Source organism: Cetorhinus maximus, chromosome 15 (genome assembly GCF_964194155.1).
Source record: "Cetorhinus maximus chromosome 15, sCetMax3.hap1.1, whole genome shotgun sequence".
Lineage (NCBI taxonomy): Eukaryota > Metazoa > Chordata > Chondrichthyes > Lamniformes > Cetorhinidae > Cetorhinus > Cetorhinus maximus.
Window position 1 is genome coordinate 85,799,540 of NC_135893.1, and position 22,441 is coordinate 85,821,980.

Sequence of the window (22,441 nt, forward strand, 5' to 3'; positions counted from 1 at the left end):
GCCCTAAACGCTTCGAGATCGCTGCGCTCCTCTAATTCTGGCTTCTTCCATATCTCCAATTTTAATTGGTCTACCAATGGTGGCTGTGCTTTCAGTTGCCTAGGCCCTAAGCTCTGGAATTCCCTCCCTAAACATCTCTCTCCTCCTTTAAGACACTCCTTAAAACCAACCTAAACAAAAACAGAATTACCTGGAAAAACTCAGCAGGTCTGGCAGCATCGGCGGAGAAGAAAAGAGTTGACGTTTCGAGTCCTCACGACCCTTCAACAGGGTCGTGAGGACTCGAAACATCAACTCTTTTCTCCGCCAATGCTGCCAGACCTGCTGGGTTTTTCCAGGTAATTCTGTTTTTGTTTTGTTTTGGATTTCCAGCATCCGCAGTAGTTTTTTGTTTTTAAAACCAACCTTACTGGTCACCTGTCGCCATGTCAAATTTTGTTTATCATGCTCCTGTGAATCATCTTGGGGCTTTACTACATTAAAGGTGCTATACAAATGCAAATTGTTGTTATACCTCACCGCTTCTCCCCAAACACTTCACAGCCTTTGGATTACAGTTAAAATGCAACTAATTTGCATACAGCAAGCCCTCAATAGCAGCAGATAACTGAATGAGCTATTAATTTGTTTTTGGTGATATTGGTTGAGGGGAGAATGTTGGCCAGGACAACTGCCCCGCTCTTATTTAAAAAATTAGCTGTGGGGTCTTTTAAGTCAACTTCAGAGGGCAGACAGGACATCATTTAACATTTCATCTTAAAGACAGCACCTTTGACAGTGGTAACAAAATATAATTAAAAGGACATTGTTGACCCTGCACAATAATTTACTAGGTTCCCAACCCAACAGCACGTAAGGACAAAGTGATATAATCAAGCTATTGGTCTTCCTTCTCATGTAAAGAATAACTTTAAATAATCTCCAAAGCTCGATCACCAAAGTGAATGAATAAGCAGTTAATCTGTTATTGGTAGTAATGTTTGAGGGAAGAATGTTGGCCAGGACACTGGAAGAATTTGTTACAACTGGACAAGGCATTGGAGACCGCACCTAGAATGCTGCATACAGTTCTGGTTCCTTTAATAAAGGAGGGATTTCCTTGCTTTGGAGGCAGCTCAGAGTAGGTTCACGAGGTTGACTTATGAGGAAAGGTTGAACAGGTTGGGCCTATACTCATTGGAGTTTAGAAGAATGAGAGGTGATCTTATTGAAATGTGCAAGATTCTCACCACCACTTTCTTAAGGGTAATAAGGATTGGGCAATAAATGCTGGCCTAGCCAGCAACGCCCTCATCCCATGAATGAATAAAAAAAAACTGAGGGGGCTTGACAGAGTAGATGCTGAGACGATGTTTCCCCTTGTGGGGGAACCTAGAACCAGGGGGCAGTTTCAAAATAAGGGGTCTCCCAATTAAGACAGAGATGAAGAGGAATTTCCTCTTTCAGAGGGTTATGAATCTTTGGAATTCTCCAACCCAGAGAGCTGTAGCTGCTGTGTCATTGCATATAGTCAGGGCTGAGATAGACATATTCTTGAACTATAAGGGAATAAAGGATTATGAGGGCAGACATGAATATAGGGTTGAAACCAAGATCAGATCAGCCACGATCTTACTGAAAGGTGGAGCAGACTCGAAGGGTGTATGACCTACTCCTGCTCCTATTTCTTACGTTCTTAACTCACCCCCTCTCTTCTTCCACAAGTGCCAGGGATGAGTCCACCTCAGCTGCAGAACAGGTCTCAGTTTAACACCTCATCTGACAATGCTGCACTCCCTCAGCATTGCACTGGGCAGTGTCGAGTCAGGCTGTGGAGGGATCTGAGAAAGAGGGTGAGGATCTCAAAGTAGAATTGCTTGGCACAAGGAGCTGGGCCAGGTCAAGAAGGAAGGCAGGCGGTGGTGCAGGCAACGTGCGTATGGGACTTAGACCAGGAGAGGATTTGCCAGCAGAGTGTTGGCTCAGTTAAGGGTCAGTGAAAGCTGGACATGCAGGTTCCAGTGAGATCCTGTATCTTGGCTCAGCAGAACATCTTTGAATGGGAAAATTAGACACAAATATAAGACATGGATTGTAGCTGCATGTGAGTTGAACTGAGAATTTTAAGTCCTTACTGAACGTAATGAAACTGATTCTAAACATAGCCTGTCCACTGTGACTCTCAGAACTGCTTTGAATTAATAGGTTACATCAGAGGCTGCATTAAAAGATTGTTGCTTAGTTGCAGATGCAGTAATTACAAACAGGTTACACCCTGTTTATTACCCTGCTGAAATATTTTTCAGAACCAATCCATTCTAATTGTGTTGCTGAACTATACAAATCAGGGTAGAACCAGGTCTGATCTTCAGCGTATGCTGAATCAAATGGCCTAAGCCAAGGGCAATAGTGGAAATGTTATGATCGATTTCAGTGACCTCGGACTTGGGAAGTGGGAGAAAAGGAACAACCAGGACTCCTGCTCCTGATCGCTATCCTGTCACAGGTGTCAGGGCAGAACAAACTCTAAACATCAAGCATGGTCCCCAGCTAATAAGGAATAAAAAGGCTTGTATTTATATGGCGCCTTTCATGACCTCACAGCCTATAAAGTACTCTTTTGAAGCGTAGTCACTGTTGTAATGCAGGAAACACAGCAGTCAATTTGCAAACAGCAAGATCCCACAAATAGCAATGTGATAATGACCAGATAATCTGTTTTAGTGATATTGATTGAGGGATAAATATTGGCCAGGACACCAGGGAGAAAAGGCCCTTGCTCTTCTTTGAATTAATGGCTGAGAGATCTCTAACATCCAACTAGGAGGGCAGAGGGGCCCTCAGTTTTACATCTCACCCTAAAGATGGCACCTCCAACACTGCACTGGGAGTGTCAGCCTAGGTTATCATGCTTGGGTCTCTGCACTGGGACTTAATCCCACAACCTTCCGACTCAGAGGAGAGAGTGCTACCCACTAAACTGCACTGAGAGATTTGAGCCCATTCCTACATTCTGGAATCAGAAATAGAGCCCCTCCTAATCTGGTTATTTATTTCATTGCTGTTTGTGGGAGTTTGCCGTGTGCAAAATTGCTGCAATGCTTACACTACAACAGTGACTGCATTCCAAAACATAAAGAATTAGCTGTGAAGCACTTTGGGATGTTTGCGAAAGGTGCAATATAAATGCAAGCTCTTCGTTTCAAATTATAGCACACCAAGGAGGCAAGGATTTGGCACAATTGGAAAAATGAATACATCTCCATGCACTTGCATTTATATAGCACCTTTAACATTGAAAAAAATGTCCCAAGGCACTTCACAGGAGCGATCATCTGACAAAAATGTGTACTACCATAACATAGATCACACTGGGGCACGCACTAACAAGTTCAAGGTTAACAGGGGCACCATTAGGCATGTTCACAAGTACCAGGACTAGTCACAAACAACCTGAGGGTGTTAAGAACAAGCACAACCTGCTTATCTGGACAAGTTCAAAACTGCTTCTTCAAAGGAGCCCAGCTCAGCTATTTAATCATACATAATAATCGAAAACAAATCATTCACAAAAGGTTCTTTTCATAAAACAAAATTTAAAAAGCACTTTTTAAAACAACCTTTCTCCAAGTTGTGTGTTTTTGTTTGTAGGCCTCACCTGGGACAAGGCTAAATTTGGAAACCCAAACCCAGCTGCTGCTGTGTGCGTCTGGACTAATTGTCCTCCAGAAAATTAGCCCTAGTTGGAAATGTGAGACTCTTACAGCAATAATATATTAGCTTTAAAATGTAAAATTATATATAAATAAAACGGAACATCTTATTGACACACACACACTCTTACAGACACCCAACAGAAAAATATACTAGGCCCCATGCTTCCAGCAGGCTAAATTTATCAGTTCTCCCAGTGACGGTGTCTGTTGCCTGGGACACTTCCTCCAGATGGACCAGTCAGAAAGCTGAGGCCTAGAACACTACACAAACCAATCATACTATTCCCACATTAAAAGCTTCAATAATGTATGATTCTCTTTTACAATAAATTAAAATATTTAAAAGAAAAATACCGTTTTTTGTTTGTTTGTCACTGGATTTGTAGTCTAAATTCCTGCAGCATTTCCCTTCCTCTGTACTGGGAGGTGTTTGTGGAACTCTATAGCACCACATACTGGTTAGGGGCACATTTTTGTTTTTCAAAAGACTTGTTCACACACACACACATATATATATATATATATATATATAATCCCTGCTTTTAAAATTGGTTTTGTTTCTGGAAATAAAAAAATTGTTTGAAAATTGTACAAAAACAAAAGTGCTTCAGTTTCCCTTCAAGTGCATTCCCCCAATGAAGTAAACACTGACATATATACGTATACTGCACCTTTCACAACCTCCCAAAGCAACAAATTTACATTTCTACAGCAGCTTTGACAACGTCAGGATCTCCAAAAAGAGCTTTAAAGTCAATGAGTTTCTATGGAAGTTTAGTCACTGCTGTAATGTAGGAAACAAAACAGCCAATTTGCATACAGCAAGCTCCCACAAACGACAATATGACAATGACTAGATAATCTGTTTCTGTGATTTTGGTTGAGGGATAAATATTGACCAGGATGGGGAGAACTCCCCTACTCTTCTTTGAAATAGTGGCCATGGGATCACTTACATCCACCTGAGAGAGCAGATTTAACATTTCATTTAAAAGATAGCACCTTTGATATGCAATCACCAAGGCTCGTTCGAAAGCACCTTCTAAAACCACAACCACTACCACCGAGAAGGACAAGGGCAGCAGATAGGTGGGAACAGCACCACCTGAAAGTTCCCCTCCAAGTCACTCACCATCCTGACTTGGAAATATATCGGCCGTTCCTTCACTGTCGCTAGGTCAAAATCCTGGAACTCCCTTCCTAACAGCAGCATGGGTGTACCTACACCGCATGGACTGCAGCGGTTCAAGAAGGCAGCTCACCACCACCCTCTCAAGGCCAACTAGGGATGGGCAATAAATGCTAGCCCAGCAAGCAAAGCCCACATCCTGTGAATGAAAAAAAACTCAGATTATCAGCCTGGAGGGAGCTGGGGTAAGACTTGAACCTATGCTCTTTGGACTCAGTGCAAATGACACAATCAGCTGAGCTGAGGGTTTTGCCTAGAGTGAAGGCTAGGTCCTTTGGCTCATTATTGCAGCTTTATTATCCTGCCTCCTTTGTTTCTCCCGAAAGCTCTGAATTCAGTTTCCATACTGTTCCATCGATGAGCCTGCCCAACGGTGCAAAATGATTTTGTCATGACCCCAGACAGTCAGGGCAGAAGCTTTTAAATTAGTAGGTGAAGGAGGGGTTAGGGTCTGTCTCCATCAGATCACCACTCCCTGTACAACTGCTTTCCTTTCGATTGATTTCAGCCATCACAAAGCAAAATTGGACGGGGTTTTAGCAGGCACTGATCCAATACCACTGGTTTTATGTCCTTCTCCACCCGCCGAAATGGAATGTACCACTCAAGGTATTCCACAGCAGAGGGCATCGCTGGGCCTGTCCTCAGCTGACATCCACATGCATAAAGATTAGATAGGTGGCAATCAGACATAGATACTTCAGGCTGATTTCTGGCTTCAACTTTGAACAATGCTTTCACTCAATAGGTGTTAAAATAAGGATAAACTAATTACAGTGATTAAATATTAACACTGTCTTCTCCATAGCACATATCTATAACCAATAAGAGATGTTCAAAATGGCAGATACTGCCAGTTGACATCAAACAGTGACACCTGTACAATACTCCTGGAACAAGGCAAAACAACAGCAGAGATGAAAAGTGATGAGCGAAACTGAAGAACTTGGCCGGAGGTAAGTTCATTTAAATTAGAAGATTTAGTAAATAAAATTCCATTTCATGCCAATATTGCTTTCCATTGAAGACAGAAATGTTTCAAGTTAACTTTTTCTTTTCAATAATGTCCACTCAAGCAGCACAATTTTAATTTCTCAGTTGACAGTTCCATGTAAAAAAAACTTCTTAATTTAAATTTTGAAAGCTGTTCCCCGTATGTTGTATCAGCATCATGATTATAGTTCACATATCAAACCATGGTTATTCTTCTCCCTTCCCCAGGTTATCTTTCTTTGGATTTCATAACTTAGCTAATGTACTTCCTGGTGGGCAAATGCTGCTTGATGTGACCAAGAAGACCTCAAATTCAATCCCTGAGTCCACTGATCTAAGCAGCCACTGCAACTGGTCTCAATGAGCCCAGACTAAGGAAAGAGAAGATCAGTCTGATTGCAATCCAACTAATCTTGTTGGAGAACTTGATCATCCATATTATTGATCTCAAGTGATATCAGCCACAAGCTTTTATTGGCAATAGTTAACTTTCTTGTGCCTGAAAAGATAGCTACACTTCAATGAGACATTTGATACGTGACCTTGAATTTCAGATGAAGCTTCAACTTAGCCAGAGGTTTGATACCTGGGCTTTCCCTCCAGTTCTTGGAATCTGACTGGCAGTTGGATGTTTGGAGATAACATTTTTGACAACCCAATTATTGGACCATCTCAAACCTGGAGCCAGCACTGAGACAAAACCAAAGCACTGTGTGGATCATAAATTCATAGAGTGGTTACAGCACAGAAAGTGGCCATGAGGCTCTTAAGCCCAAGTCAGCTCGCTGCAAGAGCAATGTAACTAGTCCCACTCTCCTGCCCTTTCCCCATAGCCCTGCATTTTTTCCCCCTTCAGCTGCTTATCCAATTCCAGAGCCAATTGGAAACCTGAAATAAAAACAGAAAATGCCAGAACCACTCAGCAGGTCAGGCATCATCTGTGGAGAGAGAAACAGAGTTAACATTTCAGATCAATGGCCATTGGAAGTCATTGACCTGAAACGTTAACTCTGTCATTGGGGTGTTCACTTCCTCAGTCATTCCATGGTTTGATCTTCCCCATTTTCTGAAGCATGTTTTGGTTGATGTTGAGTCTTTGACTGAACTATGGTTCTGAGTGCTTAGCGGTTTGGATGGTGTATGACCTTCCTGTTCTGAGTTCACCTGATCCCTGAGTTTTTAGACTGAAAGTTGGGATGTTGATCTGAGTTAAAAACTTAATGCTCGAGGCAGTTTTTTTTGGCTCAGCAACACAACTAAGCCCTGTTGCCTGGCATTTCCTTCAAGTTATCAGTGAAAGGCTACTTGGATGAAGACTGGGGAGTAGTGAGAGTTACCAAATTATTGGAGTTTACAGGCAATTAAACAGGGATCTAAACTTTAGTCTTGAACTTAAAATTGCTGGAATCTCTATAAATGATAATCACAGAATGCCCATCTGTCAAACAGGTCTGGACATTTTGAGTGCAGGTTTTTTTAAAATCTGGAATGAGCACGTAGATAGATAGAACTTACATTTCCATACCACATTTCATGACCTCACAGTGTCACAAAGCACTTTTCAGCCAATTAAGTACTTTTGAAGGGTAACAGCCACTTAATGCACAGCAAGCTCCCAAAAAAAGCAAAGAGACAAATTACCAAATTGAGGGATAAATAACGATGCCTGTGAAAATTCCCCTGCTCTTCTTTGTAATAGCGGCCATGGGAACTTTAACTTCCACTTGGATGGGGGTCAGTTAGCTTAGATGGCTGGAGTGTGATGGGGAATAATGCCAATGGTGTGTGTTCAATCCCTTTTTAAGCTGTAGTAGTTCATTGAGGCCTGCCTCCTTGCCTTGCCCCATGCTTGATGTGGAGTGGTGCCCCTCAAGCCATCTAAACAATTGTCTCTCTCTAACAGAGAGAGATGCCTATGGTCCCTCGTGGGCTATGGCTAATTAGCTATCCTCACTTACCTACATGAGAGGGCAGATAGCGTTTTGGCTTTACATCTCATCCAAAAGACAGCACCCCTGACACTTTTGCAGTACTACACTGAGAGTGAAGGCAAAAGCAGGAGCAAAATTCCAATTGTATATTTAGGATATGTTCTACAAGTATTCAGGAAACATGAAACAACAAGTTACATCTATACAGTACCTTTAACATAGTAAAACAACTTGTGGCACTTCACAGGAGTGTTATAAAGTCAAATGCCAAATACTGCAGATGCTGGAAATGTGAAACAAAAACAGAAAATGCTGGAAGAACTCAACAGGTCTAGCAGCATCTGTGGAGAGAGAAACAGAGCTCTGAAGAAGGGTCATATGGACTCGAAACATTAACTCTGTTTCTCCCTCCACAGGTGCTGTTGGACCTGCTGAGTTTTTCCAGCATTTTCTGTTTTTGTTATAAAGTCAAATTTGACACTGACGCACATAAAGAAATATCAGGACAGGTCACCAAAAATGTGATCATAGAGGTAAGTTTTAAGGAGCGACTTAAAGGAGGAAAGAGGTAGCAAGACAGAGAGGTTTCAGGAGGGAAATTCACAGCTTAGGGCCTAGACAGCTGTTGGCACAGCCGCCAATGGGGGAGCAAAGGAAATTGGAAATGAGTCGGAGGCCAGAATTGGAGGAGGGCAGTGTTCTCAGAGGGTTGTAGGACTGTAGAAGGTTACAGAGATAGGGAGGGGGTGAGACCATGGAGGGATTTGAATGTAATGTTGAAAATTTTTAAATCTCATTTATGTTACCGGTTTATGGTATTTAGATATAATCAACACATTTTTAAAAATTATTCATTCATGGGATGTGGGCTTCACTGGCTAGGCCAGCATTTATTGCCCATCCCTAATTGCCCTTGTTCAGGGAACATTTAAGCATCAACCACATTGCTGTGGGTCTGGAGTCATATGTAGACCAGACCAGGTAAGGGCAGCAGATTTCCTTCCCTAAAGGACATTCATGAACCAGATGGGTTTTTAGGACAGTCAACAATGGTTTCATGGTCATCATTAGGTTTTTAATTCCAGACTTTTATTGAATTCAAATTCCACCATCTGCCATAGCAGGATTCAAACCCAGGTCCACAGAGCATTACCCTGGGTCTCTAGAATACTAGTCCAGTGACAATACCACTATGCCACCCAATACGAAGTAATGCAGTGCTTCTCCGTCAACAACTCACCACAATAATATTAAATAGCTTGCATTGCAACATCATAGAAGGAGGCCATTCAGTCCATTGTGCCTGTGCTGGTTCTTTTAAAAAGCAATTGTGGTCGGTCCCACATCCTCACCTTTTGTCCACAAGTTTCCCATCCTCAGATACCCGTCCAGCAACCTACAAAATGACTTGTGGAATCAGCTTTCACCACCTTTTCAGGTCAAGTGTCCCAGATCACAACAACTCTCTGAGTGAAAATAAGTTCTCCTCTGGATCTTTTTCCAATGATTTGGAATTGATAACCTATAGATATTGACCCACTCACCAGAAGAAATACTTTTTCTGTCTTTGCTGTAACAAAACCTCTCAAAGCCGCAGGAAATGCTATATGAAAATACAACAATTTGAATGGACAAGCCAACTAAAGAAGTACTCTGCACACTTCACTATTTTAGTAACATTTATCAAGAAATGATACAATTTAGTTGCTATTATACCTCGGGGAAACACTTGTAAAGATGCCAAGGCACGGAAATGCAACATTAAAATTATTAAGAAAAGGTGCATTTTCCAGCCACCCCCATGATTTCCATTTTCACAAGAACATGGGCTAGGATTTTACGTCCCGTGGGCAGGCACGTGTCCGACCCGTCCGGCTGCGAAATAGCGCGAGATGATGTCGGGCGAGCGTTCCGACGTCATCGCGGACTTGCATGATATCTCGCTCGGCGGATGCACACGGCAGTTGGAAACACACCCGTCAACAATTAAGTGGACACTTAAGCCCATTAAGGAGGCACCTGAAAGCGATTTTTCGTGGCCTGTCCACTTTTATGATTGGCGGACGGGCTAACCGGCCTTTACATTTTCATCCTGCCCTCGATCCAGGGCAGGATGAAACCTCCGTGGGGAAATGAAACAAAGAGAGACAGCTGGGGACTGTTTTTTTTTTGTGAGGAATGCTTTCAGGTGCTTGATTGTGCTGCACGGACATATTTTGCAGCATTTTTGTTGTTTTGTTTATTCTATGGAGGTCTGCAGCTCCCTGGGGCAGCTGTCTGCCTTCAGGGAGCTCAGTGGTAGCGCTCACCAGCACCCGCGGTGATGTTGCTGCCGCCATCTTCCTGTCCCCCCACTGGCAGTGCTGAGCCTTTCTCAGCATGTGTTTCACGCTGGCTGGCCGTTAATTGGCCAGCCAGTGTGAAATCGCAGTCGGGAGCCGATCGCAGTCAGAGGCCCATTTTCCCTCTGCTCCCGGGTGGGCAAGTGCAAAATTCAGGCCATGGGATAATTGCATCCTCAATCTCGAATTTGGGATTATATCATTTACTTTGGTAATAAATCATTAAACACAGCGAAACCCCACAGGTCAGCGAGTCATGTAGTGAAACAGTATCGCCTGCATAAACTTTTAAAGGCAGCAAAACAGGTGAGAAACCAGTATTGTGGTTACAGATCCTCCCATCACCTTAATTGTTTGCAAGGCAAAACCGTGCTTTGAAACAGGCTCAATGTTATTAGAGAGCACAGTATCAAATGTACCTCTGAACGAAACCTGATAAGGAGGGTCATTCTTCCATGTAAAGGTTTTAATACTGCATTTTTTTTTGTGTGATGACACTAGTATGGGTAGTAGACTATCAATAAATGTTTCTTGCACCTCTGTTTTTTTGCGAGAAGTTTCACTTTGATTTTCTTGCAGGCATAAAGAATATTTGCAATGACCTTGGAAGCGATGATGTATGTCAGTATATTCCACAGTTTAGTGCACACAGGGATTCCAGGTGATAGACAGTGTCTTGCCTTTCAGCTCCAATCTGCAAACTTAACTAAGGATCCTGAGAGCCTGGGTATGATAGAAACTAGAGGCAAGCCCAGTTGGAAGCCAAAATGCTGTCACAAGGTGGATGCAGATGTACAAATAGCTCAGAGATGTATTTTTATTTTAAAAGTTTGGAAGGAATTCTCCATTCCCTGTGAAATGTTATCTTGAGGAGAGAGGATGAATAAGGAAAACTGGAGAGATTTTTAAAAAATAAATGCTTGCACTCCTGATTGCAAAATCTGCACTTTGACTCAAAATAGCGCAAAATTAATTTTAATTAGAAATTAACTTAAATTGTTTTTTGCCATTCAAAATAATGGAGACAGATATATTATAACACATCAAATCCCGTTTAACCATCACCCCCTGTTCTCGCTGACCTACATTGGCTCCCGGTCTAGTAATGTGTTGATTTTAAAACTCTCACCCTTGTTTTCAAATCTGTCCATGGCCTCACCCCCCTCCCTATCTCTATAATCTCCTCCAGCCACACAATCCTCTGAGATCTCTGTGCTCCTCCAATCCCAGCCTCTTGCGCATCCTCAATTTTCCTCACTTCAGCTTTCGTGGCCGTGCCTTCAGCAGTCTGGACCCTAAGCTCTTCCTAAACCTTCAGATACAGAAGCCCAGATTTTCACTCCCAGGTTGAGTGCACAGTGTAGGGACATTTCTTGGCTCTGCGAACCTAAGCTTGGAAAAAGAGGCTCAGGAGTTGGGATTTTTGTTCCGGGAGTGGAAGGTGGGGTGGGTGGGTGGCGGTGGTGGGCTGGATTAGAAGTTAGGCCCATCACCCGTGGAATGAGTGTGGAGGCTACTGGGGGCAGAGGGCCTGCCTCTGTGCATCGGCACTGTGTGAAAGGGCGAAAGAAAGCCAATAATAAAAAAAAATTCCTCCAGCCCTCACCCCTCAACCCCACACACTCCCCATGCCCCATCTCTGCCAACCCATGCCACCTCATGCCCCTGTACCTACCTGCCATGGACCCCCATACCCTCCCATACCAACTGTCACCCCTGTGCTTGCTCACCTACAGTGGCTCCTGGTCTGTACCCATGGCAAGCAAATTTTTTTAACACTCCAGGCATTTTTTTCTCAAAAATTTAAAGGACAGGTACTTTAAATGCCTTGACAGCTTGACAGTTCCTGTCAACAGTTGCTTTTGATAGGCCCTCTTGACAGTCTTGCAGCTCCTCTTGACAGTTCTGACAGATCCTCTTGACAGTTAATTTTGGCAGGCTTGTTGACAGTTCCAGTGAACTTGACAGTAATGCATTTATGCACTTTATATGCACTTTTTTGCCTTCTTTTAACAATTCCAAAGGGCACATGACCTACCCCAAAAGATACCTGACCTCCAACAAAAGTCCAGGACCAGATCCAAAAGGGTACCTTACCTCTCCAAAGGGTAAGGATAAAGGCTATCCAAACAAATCCAAAAAGTTCAGGTCTCCTCCTACTTGGTCTAATCTGCACACTCTGGTTTTCACACATCTGGCCTACCAAAGTCCCACTTTAGTGGAGGCAGATGATGATTTAAATGGGCAGCTGTCTCTGTAAACCATGCACGCACGAACCCTGGTCCAACTCCATTCTCGCCCCTGCAAAAATAGGAAGTGCCATGTTCGGGCATGGAACTTCCGATTTCTGGGTTTGTCCGCCATTTTTGCCATGATGTGGAGGCTCTGCGGAGGCCAGAGGGAGAGGGGGTTGGGGGGAGTGCGAGGCCACATAGGGATTTGAAAACAAAGATGAGAATTTTAAAATTGAGGTGTTGACAGACCAGGTGTTGTGGGTGAGCAAGCACAGGGGTGATGCATGAATGGGACATGGTGAAAGTTAGGACGTGGGCAGCAGAGTTTTAGATGGGAACAAGGATGGTGGAAGGTGGGAGGCCAGCCCAGAGAGGATTGGAATAGTCAAGTATCTAGGTAACAAAGGCACAGATGAGGGCTTCAGTAGTTGATGAGCTGAGTCAGGGGCAGGTACAAGAGATAACTATGACAGCGATGAGAAATGTCACAGTTGACACAATTTGACAAAGAGCCAGCCAGCCATCGGAAAGTATAAATGTTTTCTCATCAGCAGTGTTATAAGCTGTGCAGCCAGTGCATGTGCTAGGGGACAGATTAGGGAAACAAAATAAAGGATCCTAACACAAAACAGCAGTGCTGAAAAGGGATTCTTTTTTTTTGCTTTATTCATTCATGGGACGTGGGCGTCACTGGCAAGACCAGAATTTGTTGCCTATCTCTAATTGCCCTAGAACTAGAGTGGCTTTCCAGGCCATTTCAGAGGGCAGGTAAGATTCAACCACATTGCTGTGGATCTGGAGTCACAAGTAGGATAGACCACGTAAAGAGGACCAATTTCCTTCCCTAAGGGATGTTAGTGAACCAGATGGGTTTTTACAATAATTAGCAATAGCTTCATGGTCACCATCACTGAGGCTAGCTTTATATTCCAGGTTTATTAACTGAATTTAAATTCCACCAGCTACCATGGTGGGATTTGAACCCATATGTCTCCAGAGCAATAGCCTGGGGCTCCTGGGTTACTAGTCCAGTGACATTACCACTACACCACCATTTTCACTCAAATGAGTTTATGAAAATCACCCATAATTCCTAGTAATATATCTTTTCAAATAATTGCCAGCAATTTGGGTTAATTACTTTTAGAAAGATAGTTAGGCAATAAGGTAAAGTACAGAACAGGCTTCATGATACTATAAAGAACTGGAAGATAAAACGTGATGATAATGGTTTATTAGATGAGGTGTTGGTATCATATGTGGCACTGCGCATGTGTTACCACCTTCAGGAGAGGAGAGATAAGAAAAAGAAACAGAGGGAAATCCTAGGAACAGGATCAAGTCTTTCAGCCCTTCGAGCCTGCTACAAAGGCTGATTTGCAGCACAGAAAGAGGCCATTTGGCTAAACGGGCCCACGTTGGTGTACATGCTCCATTCAAGCTTCGTCCCATCCCTCTTCATCTCTTCCTATCAATATATCCTTCTATTCCTTTCTCTCGCATGTGTTTATCTAGCTTTCCCTTAAATGCATCAGTGCTATTCATCTCAACCACTCCTTGTGGTAGTGAGTTCCACATTCTAACCACTCTCTGAGTAGAGAGGTTTCTCCTGAATTCCCTACTGGATTTATCAGAGATTGTCTTATGTTTCTGGTCTCTAGTTTTGGTCTACCCCGCAAAGGGAAACATCTTCTTTACATCTATCCTATCAAACTCCTTCATAATCTTAAGGATCACTAGCAGGTTACCTCTCAGCTTTCTCTTTTATAGAGAAAACAGCCCTTGTCTGTTCAATCAATTCTATTAGATCATGGCTGGTTTGTACTTTAATGCAATTTACTTGCCATATTCAAAGAATTGCATGTGTAGCAGCAGAGGGAGAGATACATCAGCAAAATACTGCAGGCGCTGGAGATCTGAAATGAAAACAGAAAATCCTGGAAATATACAATAGGCCTGTCAGCATCTGTGGAGAGAGAAACAGAGTTAACGTTTCAGGTTGATGACCTTTCAATGGAACTGGGAAAGTTAGAAATGTAATAGTTTTTAAGCAAGTGAAAAGGGGGAGGTGGAAAAAGAACAATAGGGAAGGTCTGTGGTAGAGTGGAATACTGGAGGGTTTAAATACAAAAGAGTTGGCAGTGCAGGGCCAAAGAGAATGGGACAAGTAAAGAAACTTGTACTTTGTACCAAGAGGCAGTCACACACCTTAGGATGTGACTGCAGCTGAGGCAGGTAAGGGGACACAGAGGGCAGGAGTACAGGAGTGTCAGCCTCTGCAATTGACCTACAGGTTTGAGGTTCTTTCAGCTTGTTTGGATGAGAGTGGGGGGGCTGCAGGGTGGATGAGCTGACTAACCATGGCACTGTGGTACAGTAACCAGCAATGTACGACAAAGTATACAAGAAGAAATATTGGGGGCTTGTGATAAAGGGACGACAATAATCATGGGTGATTTTAATCTACATACAAATTGGAAAAATCAGATTGGCATTAGTAGCTTGGGTGAAGGCTTCATAGTATGCTTTCGAGATAATTTCTTAGAGCAGCACATTCTGGAACCAACCAGAGAGCAGGTTATATTAAGCTTGGCATTGTGTAATCTGACAGGATTAATTAATGACCTCAGAATAAAGACACCCCTAGGTAGTTGTGACCACAAAATGATTGAATTTTACATCCAGTTTGAAAGGGGGAAGAGTGGGTCTAAGACTTTAAACTTAAATAAGGGGAACTATGTGGGCATGAAAGCTGAGCTAGCTGAAGTGAACTGGGATACTAGGCTAGAGGATAGCTCAATAGAAAAACAGTGGCAGACATTTAAAGGGATATTTCAGAAGACTCAGAACAAGTATATTCCTACTATAAAGAAAAATTCTAAGGGGAGGACCCACCATCTTCAGTTAATTAAAGAAGTTAAAGAAAGTATCAAACTTAAAGAAAAAGCATACAACTGCGCAAAGATGAGTGGCAGCTCAGATGATTGGTCAGAATATAAAGAACGGCAGAGAATGACTAAATAGTTAATCAGGAGAAAGAAATTAAGAGCGTGCGAGGAAGCTAGCTAGAAATGTAACAACAGATAGCAAGAGTATTCTACAGGTATTTAAAAAGGAAAAGAGCAAATAAAGTGAGTGTTGGTCCTCTAGAGAGTGACAATGGGGAGTTAATAGTAAACAATAAGGAAATGGCAGAAGAAATGAACAAATATTTCGCTTCTGTCTTCACTATAGAGGATACAAAAAGCATTCCAGTGATGGCTGTAAATCAGGAGGTGGAAAAGAGAGAGGCATTTGGTGAAACTACAATTAGGGAAGTGGTACTGAGCAAACTGATGGAGCTGCAGGCTGTCAAATCTCCGGGTCAGCATGGTTTTGTGAAAGGGAAATCATGTTTAACCATGTCTGAAGGAATAAAATACACTGTGGATAAAGGGGAGTCTGTAGATGTAATGTTCTTGGATTTCCAGAAGGCATTTGATAAGGTGCCACATCAAAGGTTATTGAGGAAAGTAAAAGCTTATGGTGTAGGGGGTAACATATTAGCATGGATAGAAGATTGGTTGGCTGACAGAAAACAGAGAGTATGCATAAATGGGTCTTTTTCTGATTGGCAGAATGTGATGAGTGGAGTCCTGCAGGGGTCTGTGCTGAGGCCTCAACTTTTTACAATTTATCTCAATAACTTAGATGAGGGGAGCAAAGATATGGTAGCTAAATTTTCAGAGAACACAAAGGTAGGTAGGAAAGTATGTGAAGAGGACATAAGGGGGTTACAGACAGATAGGATAAGTGAATGGGCAAAATACAGGCAGATGGAGTATAATGTGGGAAAATGTAAAGTTGTTCACTTTGGCAGGAAGAATAAAAATGCAGAGTATTACTTAAACGGAGAACAGCTGCAGAATTCCAAGGTGCAGAGGGATCTAGGTGTTCTAGTGCATGAGTCACACAAGTTAATATGCAGGTACAACAAGTAATTAAGAAGGCTAATGGAATGCTATCCTTTATTACGAGAGGAGTTGAACATAAAAGTAAGGATGTTATGCTTCAGTTATACAGGGCATTGGTGAGACCACATCTTGAATACTGTGTGCAGGTTTGGTCTCCTTATTTAATGAAGGATGTAAAAGCATTGGAGGTGATTCAGAGGACGTATACTAGATTGATACCTGAAATGAGCGGGTTGTCTTATGAGGAAAGGTTGGACAGACCGGGCTCATTTCCACTGGAGTTTAGAAGAGTGAGGGGTGACTTGATTGAAGTAAATACGATCCTGAATTGTCGTGGCAAGGTGGACATGGAAAGGATGTTTCCTCTTGTGGATAAGTCCAGAACTAGGGGGCACTGTTTTAAAATTAGGGTCACCCTTTAGGACAGAGAGGAGGAGAAACAGTTTCTCTCAGGGGGTTGTGCCACTTTGGAACTCTCTGCCTCAGAAGGCAGCGGAGAGGGATCATTGAAAATTTTTAAGGTGAAGGTAGACAAGAGAATCAAAGGTTATCGGGGTTAGATGGGCATGTGGAATTCAAAATTCAAACAGATCAGCCATGATCTTATTGATGGCGGAGCAGGCTGGAGGGGCCGAATGGCCTACTTCTGCTCCTATTTTGTATGTTTGTATTCAAGTGAGGGGAGCAAAAAGGAGTGTAGTGGTTGTAGGGGACAGTATAGTGAAGGGGATTGACACTGTTCTCTGTAGCAAAGAGCGAGAATCCAGAAGCTGTGTTGCCTGCCTGGTACCAGCATTCAGGCCATTTATTCAGAGCTGGAGAGGAACTTACAGTGGAAGGCGGAGGATCCCGTAATCGTGGTTCATGTAGATACCAACAACATAGGCAGGAAGAAGAAAAAGGTTCTGCATAGTCTGTATGAAGAGCTAGGTACCAAATTAAGAAGGAGAACTTCAAAGGTAATAATCTCTGGATTATTACCTGAACCTCATGCAAATTGGCAAAGGACAAATAAGATTAGAGAAATGAATGTGTGGCCCAAAAGCTGGTTGTGAGAAGTAGTTCTGGTTTGTTTGGCACTGCCACCAGTACTGGGGAAAGTGGGGGCTGTACTGTTGGGATGGTCTACACCTGAACTGTGCTGCAGCTGGTGTCCTCGTGAACCGCATACCTAGGGAAATAGGGAGGGTTTCAAACTACATAGTGGGGGCAAGGGATCAAATATGGAAAGATGTGGTAAATCAAAGAGTAGAGACCAGGCAAGAGAGAAAGGTACTAATATGGGAAATGATAAGCAGACCATGACAGGAAGGGACAGAGATCACAAATCTAAAAGTAAATCAGCAGATAAGGCTAGACATTACAAAAATAATAAAAGGGCAAAGCTAAAGGCTCTGTATCTGAATGCATGTAGCATTCAAAACAAAACAGATGAACTGATAACGTAAATAGAAATAAATAAGTCCAATCTAATAGCAATTACAGAGGCATGGCCACATAATGACAGAGATTGGAACCTGAATATTGAGGGGTACGTGACATTTAGGAAGGACAGGAAGCTAGGAAAAGGTGGAGGGCTGGCTCTGTTAATTGATGATGGTATTAGCACATTAGAGAGACCTAAATTCAGGAAATCAAGATGTAGAAGTGGTTTGGATTTAGATAAGAAGCAATAAGGGCAAGAAGTCATTTGTACAGGCCCGCTAATTGTAATTACAGAGTAGGACAGAGTATAAAGGAAGAGATAATAGGAGCATGTTAGAAAGGTACGGCGATAATAATGGGGGATTTTAATCTACATATGGACTGGATAAATCAGGTGGTTTAGCCTAGATGAGGAGTTTATAGAATATTTTTGGGATAGTTTTTTGGAACAGCATGTCCTGGAGCCAATCAGAGAGCAGGCTATACTAGACCTGGTATTCTGCAATGAGATAGGATTAACGGATAACCTCATAGTGAAGGCACCCCCAGGTGGCAGCAATCATAATATGATTGAATTTTACATTCAGTTTGAGGGACAGAAGAGTGGGTCCAAGATTAGTATTTTAAATTTAAATAAGGTCAATTATGAGGGCACAAAAGCAGAACTTACTAAAGTGAACTGGCAAATGAGGTTAAGGGATAGGTCAATAGAGATGCAGTGGCAGACATTTAAAGGGATATTTCAGAATACACAGAATGGATACATTCCAATGAGAAAGAAAAATTCCAAGGGGAGGACCCATCATCCATGGTTAATTTAAAAAGTTAAAGACAGTGTCAAACTTAAAGAAAAAGCATATAATTGCGCAAAGACGGGTGGCAGGTCAGAAGATTTGACAGAATATAACAAACAGCAAAAAATGGCCAAAAGATTAATAAGTAGGTTAAAATTAGTGTACGGGAGAAAGCTAGCTAGTAATATAAAGATGAATAGTAAGAGTTTCAATAGATATTTAAATAAGAAAAGAGTTAACAAAGTGACTGTCGGTCCTATAGAAAATGAGTCTGACGAATTAATAATGGAAAATAAGGAGATGGCAGATGAATTGAACAAGTATTTTACATTGGTCTTCACTATAGAGGATAAAAGTTACATGCCAGAAATAGCTGTAAATCAGGAATTGAAAGGGAGGGAGGGACTCAGGAAAATTACAATTACCAGGGAAGTGGTACTTAGCAAATTGTTGGACCTGCAGGCTAACAAGCCCCCAGGCCCTGATGGACTTCATCTCCAGGGTCTTAAAAGAAGTTGCTAGTGGGATAGTTGCTGTGTTGATTTTAATTTTCCAAAATTCCTTAGATTCGGGGAAGGTTCCATAAGATCGGAAAATAGCAAATGTAACTCCTTTGTTCAAAAAGGAAGGGAGACAGAAAACAGGAAACTACAGACCAGTTACTTTAATATCTGTCATAGGGAAAATGTTAGAAACTATTATTAACAATGTTATGGCACGGTGTTTAGAAAAATTCAAGACAATCAGGCAGGGTCGACATGGTTTTGTGAAAGGGAAATTGTTTTTAACAAATTTATTGGAGTTCTTTGAAGGAGTCACATGTGCTTTGAATAAAGGATGTACTGTATTTAGATTTCCAGAAAGTATTTAATAACGTGCCACATCAAAGGTTATTGCGAAAAGTAAAAGCTTGTGGTGTATATCCATATTGGCATGGATAGAAGATTGGCTAGCTAACAGGGATCAGAGAGTTGGCATAAATGGGTTTTTTTCTGGTTAGGATGTGATGAGTGATGTGTCACAGGGATCAGTGTTGGGGTCTCAGCTTTTTATAATTGATATAAAATACTTGGATGAAGGGACCTAAAGTATGGTTGCTAAATTTGCTGATGATACAAAGATAGATAGGAAAGTAAGTTGTGAAGAGGCTACAAAGGGACATAGATAGGTTAAACGAATGGGCAAAGATTTAGCAAATGGAGTATAATGTGGGCAAATGTGAAATTGTCCATTTTGGACAAGAATGAAAAAGAAGCATATTATCTAAATGATGAGAGATTGCAGAGCTCCAAGATTCAGAGGGTTCTGGGTATTCTAGTGCATGAATCACAAAAGGCTAGTATGTAGGTACAGCAGGTAATTAGGAAAGCTAATAGAATGTTATTGTTTAATGCGAGGAGAATTGAATATAAAAGTTGTGAGGTTTTTGGTTCAGTTATACAGGGCATTGGTGAGACCACATTTGGAGTACTGTGTACAGTATTGGTCTCCTTATTTAAGGAAAGATGTAGAAGCAGTGCAGAGAAGGTTTACTAGACTAATAACAGGAATAGGTGTGTTGTCTAGTGAGGATAGGCTGGACATGCTAGGCTTGTATCCACTGGAGTTTAGGAGAGTAAGAGGTGACTTGATTGAAACCTTTGAGATTGTGAGGGGTCTTGACAGGGTGGATGTGAAGAGGATGTTTCCTCTTGTGGGAGAACCTAGTCACTGTTTAAAAGTAATTTAAGATAGAGATGAGGAGAAATATTTCTTTCCAGAGGGTCGTGAGTCTTTGGAGCTCTCCCCCTAAAAAGGCTGTGGAAACAGAGCCTTTGAATATTTTTAAGGCAGAGCTAGATAGATTCTTGATAAACTAGGGGAGTGAAAGGTTATCAGGGGTAGGCAGAAGGTTACATTCAGATCAGCCATGACCTTATTGAATGGTGGAGCAGGCTCAAGAGGCCAAGTGGCCTACTCCAGCTCCTAATTTGTATGTTTGTATGTTCATAACAGAACATGTGTCTAAAGAAGATACGAATGGCAGAATTTCTCCCCACCCTCATCCGTAACTCTTTTGATGCCCTCCGTCACTTAACCATTTCCATTTTCCTGGTCCTAACTATCTCCTCTTCACCATGGATGTTCAATCTCTCTACACCTCTCTCCCCTACCAGGATGATTTGATGGTTCTCTGCTTCTTCCTTGAATGGAGGCCCAACCAGTCTCCATCCACCACCACCCTCCTCCACCTGACTGAACTCGTCCTCACAATGAACAACTTCTCCTTCAACTTCACTCACTTCCTCCAAATAAAAGATGTTCTGATAGGTACCCACATGGGTCCTAGCTACGCCTGCCTTCTTTGTGGGATATGTAGATTTTGGCTGGGCGCCCCCTTAATTGGCATGGATTCCCTGTCAATTAAGGGTGGCAAGTGGGCTCAGGAATCTGGAGGGCCAGAGACCTTCAGCTTGAGAGGACAGCAGCAGGACGCTTCAATAGGAAGATTTCCTGTCAGCAACTTCTAAAAAAATAATTTAAAACCAGCAAAAGGAGCCATGCCATCACTGGTTGGGTACAGGTGGGGTGGGGGGAAGTACCCTCTATGGGGTGACATTTGGCTGCTCCCCATAGGCAGGCACCTGTAGGCCTGCTTGGAGAACTAAAGCCCCCAGCTTGCTACTGGATGCCCGCCTTCAGGTCATTGAACTGCCCCTCACCGCGCTGGGAAACTGAAGGCCAACAGGAAAATCCCAGTCAGCCTCCTTTGCCTACTCTTAATAAGGATCTTACCGAGCCATTTGCCTGGCTGCCTCATGGGGGCAGGTGGCCTTTGCCAGGGCCTGAACCTGTGTCAGCCAAAATGGCCCATGTTATAAACAGGTCAGAAAACCAGCTTGCCAGCTGGCCTCATAATTTTCAGGCTCTGTTCACCTCTGTTCCTGACCTCAACGAGGCCTGAAAATCCTGCCCTGAATGTGGTTTGCCTTTGAAGCACATAGAAATCAAGACAAAATAAAAAAGACAAAACTGGGAGTGCGCTCAAGCAAATTGCAATAATGACCTTGGAGACTTGAGGGTACTGAGGGAAATAGTCGTTCTCATTATGTGGGTAGAGCAGGTCTTTAAAGACTATTGGGTAATTTAAAAACTATACTGCTGATGGAAAGTGAAGTACAAAGAAAGGGCAAATCGTGATGTAATTTCTCAGCTAAGGTAATATTTTCAGTCACTTATCAGTTGATCTTAATTTGGAAAATAGACGTCATGGAAAACCAAAGGTGTCCCACGTCCTTCTTGCATTAGATCTTATCTTCCTCACTTGGCAACTCATCAGGTGGTGATGTACTGATTACTGGAGGGCAAATTATTGATTTAATGAGACATGAAATGTCTCCTACAACCTTACAACTGTTTGTCTGAATATCAAACTGTTGTAGCTTCAATGATTTATCTAATAAACTGGGAGAAGAAACACTGGAGCTTAATCTGTTCAGATTTTAAGAGTCTTTCTCTTTTCTCTCACCTGTCATTTCTCCATTGATGCTTTCATAAACATAAAACGAAAGGTGGGAAAAGAGCACCTGATCCAACAATTCCCCACCTCCATTCAGACCTCATTCAGTCCATGTACAACATCAAACTCACCCCGCCCCATCACACAATGTCCTGGTGCAGGTGTGAAAAACCTTAGACTGTTATACGCCTGATCAGAAGGGGAAGAATGGAAAAGTCCACAATCGGATTCTCCTGTGATTTCCTGCTTTCTGTACATTTCTAAAACACTTTTGTTTCTTCTTAGGTATCCCATTTCACATCACAGATACCCTTCCTTGCGTCTGTTTCTCCAAACCCTCCACTTTTCCGAGCTCTCGCCAATCAGCTTTCCTCCACTGACTCAAA

General features: G+C 42.4%; 1 protein-coding gene across 2 annotated transcripts in view; it reads right to left on the minus strand.

Annotated features, from left to right (window-relative positions):
- ccz1 (CCZ1 vacuolar protein trafficking and biogenesis associated) overlaps positions 1–4,171 on the minus strand; it is a 49,261-nt gene extending 45,090 nt beyond the window's left edge. Inside the window, exon 1 of one of the 2 annotated variants that reach the window (XM_078558876.1) lies at positions 4,050–4,171. The gene's annotated coding sequence lies outside the window, so the exon portion shown is untranslated. The remainder of the gene's footprint in view (positions 1–4,049) is intronic. The other variant, XM_078558875.1, reaches the window with a different exon arrangement.
- Between the last annotated feature and the right edge of the window lie 18,270 nt (positions 4,172–22,441).